This window comes from Macaca thibetana, chromosome 1 (assembly GCF_024542745.1).
Source record: "Macaca thibetana thibetana isolate TM-01 chromosome 1, ASM2454274v1, whole genome shotgun sequence".
In the NCBI taxonomy this organism is placed as follows: Eukaryota; Metazoa; Chordata; class Mammalia; order Primates; family Cercopithecidae; genus Macaca; species Macaca thibetana.
In genome coordinates, this window is record NC_065578.1 from 69727654 (window position 1) to 69736392 (window position 8739).

Here is an 8739-nt window from a genome sequence, read left to right on the forward strand (position 1 = left end):
CTTCCTAAAGCAGAGTTGAAATTATTTTGTTATTTTCTAACCTTTTATGCCACATTTGCTTAGGTTTTTGTTTGTTTAAGACGGAGTCTTGCTCTGTCACCCAGGCTGGAGTGCAATGGCGTGATCTTGGCTCACTGCAGCCTCCACCTCTCAGGTTCAAGCGATTCTCCTGCCTTAGTCTCCTGAGTAGCTGGGATTACAGGCTTGTGCCACCAGGCCCGGCTAATTTTTGTATTTTTTAGTAGAGACGGGGTTTCACTATGTTGGACACGCTGGTCTGAACTCCTGAGCTCCACTGATCCACCCACTTCGGCCTCCCAAAGTGCTGGGATTACAAGCGTGAGCCACCGCGCAAGGCCATATGCTTGGTTTTTTTGAATTGCAAGTAATTCATATCATGCATATCATGATAAAGTGTTTGTAATTTGAAACTGTATTTGTCAGGTTCTTGCAGGTGGCAAGAACAGAGACACACTCAAGTGACCTCAGGTGATGAGAGTTTACGGAAAGGATGCCTAAGAAAGGAAATGCGGGAAATTGAATTAGTGGCCATATAACAAGGCCTTTTAGAGAATTGAAACAAGGGCTTCCTGTTCAAAACTTTAGCAGTTCTAATGATCTAAAAGTCACTTCATTTATCTTGTCTTCCTATCAGAGATGTGGGTCATTGTGTCCCACTCACAATGTTCCAGCAAAACACTAGCAGTAAAATACCTACCCTCTGAGCAAGAGACCCAAGATTTCTTCTCTGGAGAAATCCAACAGTCCCATAGAAAAGATCTCTCTGTGTGAATGTTCACTCCTCTCCAGGTAACTCTAAAGTAAAGCCTGCAAGTCATGGCTCAGTCTGTGGGGTTCTCAAACTTTCGTGTGCATTAGGATCACCTGAAGGGTTTATTAAACCAGGTTTCTCCATTCTACCCTCAGAATTTCTGATTCACTAAGCCTGGTGAGCCAGATAATGTGCATTTCTAACAAATTACCAGATGATGCTGATGCTTCTGGTGGGGGTAAGCATATTTTGAGGACCACACAATTTTAAAACCTTCTTTCATAAACTGAAAAGGCCCAAAGAATAACCATATATTTGGTGGGGCAGGATCAGGAGAGGATTTCAACAATAAAAGAGAAAAAATAAAATAAAATAAAAGTAAAAGCCAGAGATATGGAAAGGAAACCGAAGGGAATTAAAAAGAGGTTTGAAAACATATCAAATCCATTCATACATTAAACAAATATTTATTGAGTGCAAATATGTATAAGGAATTGCTCTAGGAGATGCAAGGAAGATAGTAGCAATAGTCTTCAAAGTTTGAGGGAAAATGACTTTCAGCTAAGCATTCTGTACTCAATCAAACTGTAATTTCAGTGGAGTGGTAGCTCAAGTGCATTTTTAGGTATGTAAGACTGTATCTGCCCTGAATGACTTATTTTTTTCAATGAAGTTTCATGAAAATATACTCCAGAAAAATGAAGAGGTAAACAAACAGGGAAAAAGGATGGGATTCAGAAAGGCAGTCTGAGAAAATCCTTAGGATGATAATCATGCAAGAAGCCTGACAAGAAGCCTGGCTTGCAACAGGAAGACAGATGCCTCCACAAGGAAGGCCTCTGAAAAAATGAAGATTTTATAGACAATCACATCCCATAAACCTTAGAAAAAGGAGGATTATTATTATTCAGTGTATTATGAAAAATACATTGTATAAAGAAAAGAACAAGGAGAAACTCCAGGAAATCTGTACAGGAAAGGAAATATAATTATAAACTTCTTAGCTTCACAAATTCCTAAAGCTGTAAACGGAGGTTAACAACTGTAACAAAAATTTTATTATAACTGTGTTGGGAGGAAGATGGAGAGTAGATGGAAGATAGTAGAAGAGATCTAAATTCTTCATATATCATAGTAAAAATAAATGGCAAGATTAAAAAAAGCAGCCTAAAGTATTTTGAGAATTGATGTAAACAACCAAAATAAATAGTTAAAGGAATTAACAAGTGTTTCTCTTTAGAGAATGAGTTAGATGAGTGAGGAGAGATTTCATAGAAGAGTATTGCTTTTCTTTATGAGCTTTTGATCTCATTTTTAAACTATATTAATGTATTACTTTGATGAAAATAAAATAAAAAGGCATGGGCGTGGTGGCTCAAGTCTGTAATCCCAGCACTGTGGGAGGCCAAGACAGGTGGATTACTTGAGGTCAGGAGTTCGAGACCAGCCTGGCCAACATGGCGAAACCCCTCTCTACTAAAAATACAAAAATTAGCCGGGCATGGTAGTGCATGCTTGTAATCCCAGCTACTCAGGAGGCTGAGGCAGGAGAATCACTTGAAACTAGGAGGCAGAGGCTGCAGTGAGCTGAGATTATGGCACTGCACTCCAGCCTGGGTGACAGAGCCAGATTCTGTCTCAAAAAATAAATAAATAAATAAATAAATAAAAAAAAATAAAAATAAAAAATAAAATAAAAAAATAGCAGCTGTAGGTTGAAGTAATACATTTTACTTCAGGAATTTTCTTGTATTAGGAAAATCTGTCTTATTCTTTTCTTTATGAACTGAAATTAGAAAGCACTTTTGTTCAGAAAGAAGATTTGACATTTATAAATTTATTGTAATTATTGTCTCTTCAATCAGATTGGACTTAGAAAAGTAAGCTTAGAAAAGCCCACTGAGGACTAATAGGATCTTGCTATAAAATGCCTTGCCATAGTCTGGAATTTGATACTATGTGGGCTTATCTAAGGTTTTGTCTAAGTCTATTCAACTAATATGTATTGTGACTGTGTTGAATACCTGGCATTGTAAAGCTAATGAAATGTATTATTATTATTAAAATATTATTCTACCTATGTCAGAGTGTTTTCAGTGAGGAAATTAGAAACCAAGAAGTGGCATCCTCTGGATGAGGGACATTTCAGGGTCTTCAAGTAAGAGAAAGTGGTTTTTTTAGATGGAAAGGCTGCTTTTGATGGCAAGGGAAGCACAGTGGGCTTGGTAACTTAAGATTCTCCGATTCATTTACATTTACTAAAATTTTCCATTCCAATTCTGAGAGGCAGCGGCTTCAACTTCCACTGTGATCCTGCAACTCAAAGGGCAAATGAATGCGGGACTGAACACCGAAGATCAGTATCTGTTGGTAACAGGATCATTTGAATAGGTTCTCAAGGAAAGCATCATAGCATACCTTGTATTGCAAAAATTTTTGAAATAGTTTGGCAGAATTTGCTATTCCCTGTAGAACTGCTCTTTGAGAAATAGTTGGCAGTCAGTTTTCTGTCCCCTGTAACTGTAACGACCACCTGTCCCTTCTTTGCTTAGACACGGCCCAAATTAAGCACCTTCTGAGAGGTAATTCTTTATTATTCCTTTCTGGTTGTCCCCATTTCATCTAGTACCTGCTTTTATTATTGCAGATAATAACTGCAAATGCAAATTCAAATAAGCAAGTAAAATGAGGATATTTATTTTATATTTGATATATAGGGGATGGCCATAACATTATGGGTAAGCGTGTGAACTCTAAACAGATTGCTTGATTTTATTAACTGTCTCTTCCACTTGCTAGCTATGTGAACAGTGGGCAGCTAATATCTCTCTGGGTGTAAGTTTCTTTCTCTGTAAATAGTGAAAATAAGTGTAACTACCTCTAATGCTTGTTGTGTGGATTAAATGTGTTAATCGATGTAGCACTTAATAAATGGTAGCCATTATAATTTATATAAGTTTATAATAAAAAAATACTGTATACTTGAAAGGTCATTTAATCTAATTGTGAGACATTTCAGAGGAAACAATTTTAAGGACAGTTTGCATTTGTAATACCTCTGTTGCAAACAGCAATGTTTCATTTACTGAATATCTAGTAAAATAATTTACAAGACATTTTTAAAGTTTTAAACATCTGGATAATTTTTTTTATTATAAATATTAAACCAGTTATAAGATAAATAGTAAAATACCTTTTCTAGTAGCAAAGTTAGCAACTATTTTTTTTCCTCTACTTACCAACAGTTACTGAGTTGAGAATTTTGATTTAATTATTGAGGCAATTCATTTAAATGATTTTGCTTTGCCTTCCTCCATTTCACTAGTTGTTTGAACTGACTGCATTGTTTGTCTATTTCTTGTTAGTGCTTTGTGTCTTAAATTTTTTGTAGGCAAAGCATTATTTTGCAGGGCTGGGTTCATTATGCATCTTGTCAGTTTCTAGAGACACTAAGATGAACAAGTCCCTACTATCACAATGCTCTTAGTAATTATACTCATTTAAGAAACATTTTATATTTGAGCATGAACAATGGCTTAAGCCTTCTAGTTGGGGTTAGGGGGGAAGTTAAATACATTTAACAGCACTGACGCTGCCTAAGCCTTTGTTTTTCCCTTTGTAAAATAAGAGTAATAATAGTATCTACTGCATAGGATTGCTTCAAGGCAGTGCTTACCAAACTTGGCTGAATTATAAGAACCACATGAGGCACTTAAAAAAAAAAAATACAAGCTGGGTGCGGTGGCTGATGCCTGTAATCCCAGCACTTTGGGAGGCCGAGGCAGATGGCTCACAAGGTCAGGAGATAGAGACCAGCCTGGTTAACATGGTGAAACCACGTCTCTACTAAAAATACAAAAAATTAGTCGGGTGTGGTGGCACACGCCTGTAGTCCCAGCTACTTGGGAGGCTGAGGCAGGAGGATCACTTGAACCCAGGAGGCGGAGCTTGCAATGAGCCAAGATCGTGCCACTGCACTCCAGTCTGAGTGACAGAGCGAGACTCTGTCTCAACAACAACAACAACAACAACAAAAAAAAAAAAAAAAAAGACTCCTAAGAACCTCCCTTGAACAGCAGATCAGAGGTGGGTCCTGGGATTCTATATTTTTAATAATCACTATAGTGGTTTTTATAATCATCCAATGTTTCGGAAACATTGTTCTAAGGCAGTGGTCCTCAGAGTGATTTTTGGGCCCCATTCTAACCAACTAAATAAAAACCTCTGGGTCTGCCAATCAATAACTTAAAAAAACCCTCCAAGTGATTTTGATATGCACTGAAGTTTAAGAACCACTGCTAAAATCTTAAGTTTGGATTAATTTAAGTTTGGATTAAATTAGATAAGATTAGTTAGTACTTATCTAAAGTAATTCTAATGATTAGTAATAACATAAAAAATCAGGTCAGCATTATTAGCTTCTAAAACTATGAGTGAATTCGTATTCTAGTTTTCAGGCATTTGTGCAATTTTTGTTAGTGTTGCTTTATATGTGCACCTGGAAAAAATGGTGAAAATTGCCTGACAACTTAGGTTCTAGATTTCCATAAAATATTTTTTTGTAGACAGGCTTATGACAAATCACATGGCAGATTAATTGTGCATCTGTTTACTGTGCACCAAAGTGTACATGAAAACATTTGAGACAGTTTCTGCCATTAAGAAATGTATAAACAAGTTGATGAAGTGAGAAACATACATATAATGTTTGACCTTGAGTGACTTATTTAAACTGTTCTCATTTTCCTTATCCCACAACATATTAAAATAACCATCAAATTCTATTGATTCTACCTCTGAAACATTTTCCTTCCATTTCTCTCCACCTGTACAATTACTTTCCTACATCAAGCCTTTTAATCTCAGCCTCTTTAGGGCTTCCTGCCCTAAGGTTTTTCCTTCCTTTCCTAAGTGGTTTGATGTTTATAATAAAAAGATATTATCCAGATGTCTTCACACTGCACTCAGGGCAGTCTTCCAAACGGCAAACCTGATCCTGTCCCTTCCCTTTTTATAACTCTCAGGGGCTTCTCATTATGATAAAGTATAAACTTTGTTACTTGTCCTCAAGGACCTGTATAATCTCAATTCTCCATCACAGCCTCTTGTCAGGCCATGGGCCTGGACTCATATGAACTTGTGGACAAGTGAAATGTGTAGTGCCCAAAAGTCATGAGGATGACATTACAAGTTATCTGATTAAGGGAGAACCAATTGGGAGGATGGGGTATGACAAAAAGAATTTAGAAACCAAGAAAAGCTTAAATAGGCTTTGCTAGGATATATATTTAATCTTAGGTGATCAGTACATTTTTAACATAATCCTTACTTGTGGCTTGGGGTCTTATGGGGGCAGGAAGCAGAAATAACTCCACCCTTTTTTCGGCGAGAAGACTGGCAGGAGATAGTGGACAGATCCAAGCTAAGGAAGAGGCTGGGTTCAAGGCAGGATAGCAGACTTTGGGTATCTGGGTGTGTATGTGAGGAAACTGAGGCTTGATACACAAAATTGCACAATGGATAAGCAAATTGGATGGGTCTCACCCATGTATACAAAGTAAGGAATGTGAGACTTATTCAAGACCACAGAGACTACTGGATTGCAGTATATTCTTCTCCTGATTTGGTCAGAATTAGGGCAGGACATTAGACCCTGTAGGAACAAAGCCCTGTCCTGGAAGACTGAGAAAGTTAGAGTGCGACTTATAAGACAAGATGTAATTAAATTTTCGAGTAATACAGATAATGGGTCTTATTTTTCATTTTTCATTTTATTTGTTTTCTGAGATGGAGCCTCGCTCTGTTACCCAGGCTGGAGTGCGGTGGCATGATCTCGGTTCACTGCAACCTCTGCCTCCTGGGTTCAAGTGATTCTTCTGCCTCAGCCTCCCGAGTAGCTAGGATTACAGATGAGCGCCACCATGCCCGGCTAATTTTTGTATTTTTAGTAGAGACAGGGTTTCAACATGTTGGTCAGGCTGGTCTCAAACTCCTGACCTCATGATCTGCCCGCCTCGGCCTCCCAGTGCTGGGATTACAGGCATGAGCCACCACGCCCAGCCAAAGTGTCTTATTATATAAGAAGGAATCAGCAAGAATAGATTGCTGAGACTACATTATGGGTATGATGGCCTTATTGAGAATCCAGATGAGAATGTAGGAGTCTTGAAAGTGGATAGGATTGAGAAAGAAAAGTGGCTCAGAGCAGTCTACGGAATGTGAGGTGTGCAAAATTTATCAGGCCCAGAGAAACATGAGCGTGAGACTTCAGTCACCACCCCCTCCTCAGGCCTTGCTATGTCCTGAGACACAACTATATTTGTATTAGAGTAATTAATAACACTACACTGGCCTCTAAGTGTTCAAGTGAAAGGAAGAGTCACAGGTGGCTCACTTTAAAAGCCAGAAATGATTAATCTTAGTGAGGAAGGTATGTAAAAAACCAAGATAGGCTGAAAGCTAGACCTTTTGTGCCAGTTAGCCAAGTTGTGACTGCAAAGGAAAAGTTCTTGAAGGAAATGAAAAGTGCTATTCTGGTGAACATGTGAATAGTAAGAAAGTGAAGCAGACTTATTGCTGACATGGAGAAAGGTTTAGTGGTCTGGATAGACGGTCAAAGCAGTGACAACAGTCCCTTAAACCAAAGCCTAATCCAGAGCAAGGTCCCAACTCTTTTTAATTCTATGAAGACTGAGAGAAAGAAAAGTTTGAAGCTAGCAGAGGTTGGTTCATGAAGTTTAAATAAACAGGCCATCACTGTAACATAAAAGTGAAAGGTGAGGCAGCAAGTGCTGATGTAGAAGTTACACCAAGTTATCCAGAAGATCTACCTAAGATCATTGATGAAGGTGGCTATACTAAACAACAGAGTTTTAATGCAGACAAAACAGCCTTCTATTGGAAGAAGATGCTATCTAGGACTTTCAAAGCTAGAGAGAAGTCAGTGCCTGGCTTCAAAGCTTCAAAGGACAGGTTGACTCTCTTGTTAAGGGCTAATGCAGCTAGTGACTTAAAGTTAAAGGCAGGCCGGGCGCGGTGGCTCACGCCTGTAATGCCAGCACTTTGGGAGGCCGAGGCGGGCGGATCACGAGGTCAGGAAATTGAGACCATCCTGGCTAACACGGTGAAACCCCGTCTCTACTAAAAATACAAAAAATTAGCTGGGCGTGGTGGCAGGCGCCTGTAGTCCCAGCTACTTGGGAGGCTGAGGCAGGAGAATGGCGTGAACCCAGGAGGCACAGCTTGCAGTGAGCCGAGATTGCGCCATGGCTCTCTAGCCTGGGTGACAGAGCGAGACTCTGTCTCAAAAAAAAAAAAAAAAACAAAAAAAAAGTTAAAGGCAATGCTCATTTACTATTCCTAAAATCCTAGGGTCTTTAAGAATTATGTTGAATCTACTCTGCCTGTGCTTTAGAAATGGAACCCCAAAACCTGGATGACAGCACATCTGTTTACAACATGGTTTACTGAGTATTTTAAGTCCACTGTTAAGAACTACTGCTCAGAAAAAAGACTTATCTCAAAATATTACTGCTCATTGACAATGTGCCTAGTCATTCAAGAGCTCTGCTGGAGATGTATAAGGAGATTAATGTTGTTTTCATGCCTGCGAACACAACATTCACTCTACAGCCTATGGATTCAGGAAGTAATTTTGACTTTCAAGTCTTATTCTTTAAGAAATACATTTTGTAAGGCTATAGATGCCATAGATAGTGATTCCTCTGATAGATCTTGTTAAAAGGTTCACACTACCCAATGTGATCTACAGATTTAATGCAATCCCTGTCAAGATACCAATGACATTTTTCACAGAAAGAGAAAAAATAATCCTAAAATTTGTGCAGAACCACAAAAGACCCTGAATAGCCATAGCAATTTTAAGCAAAAAGAAAAAAGCTGGTTGCATCACACTATGTGACTTCAAAGATATACTATGAAGTTATAGTAACCAAAACAGCATGGTA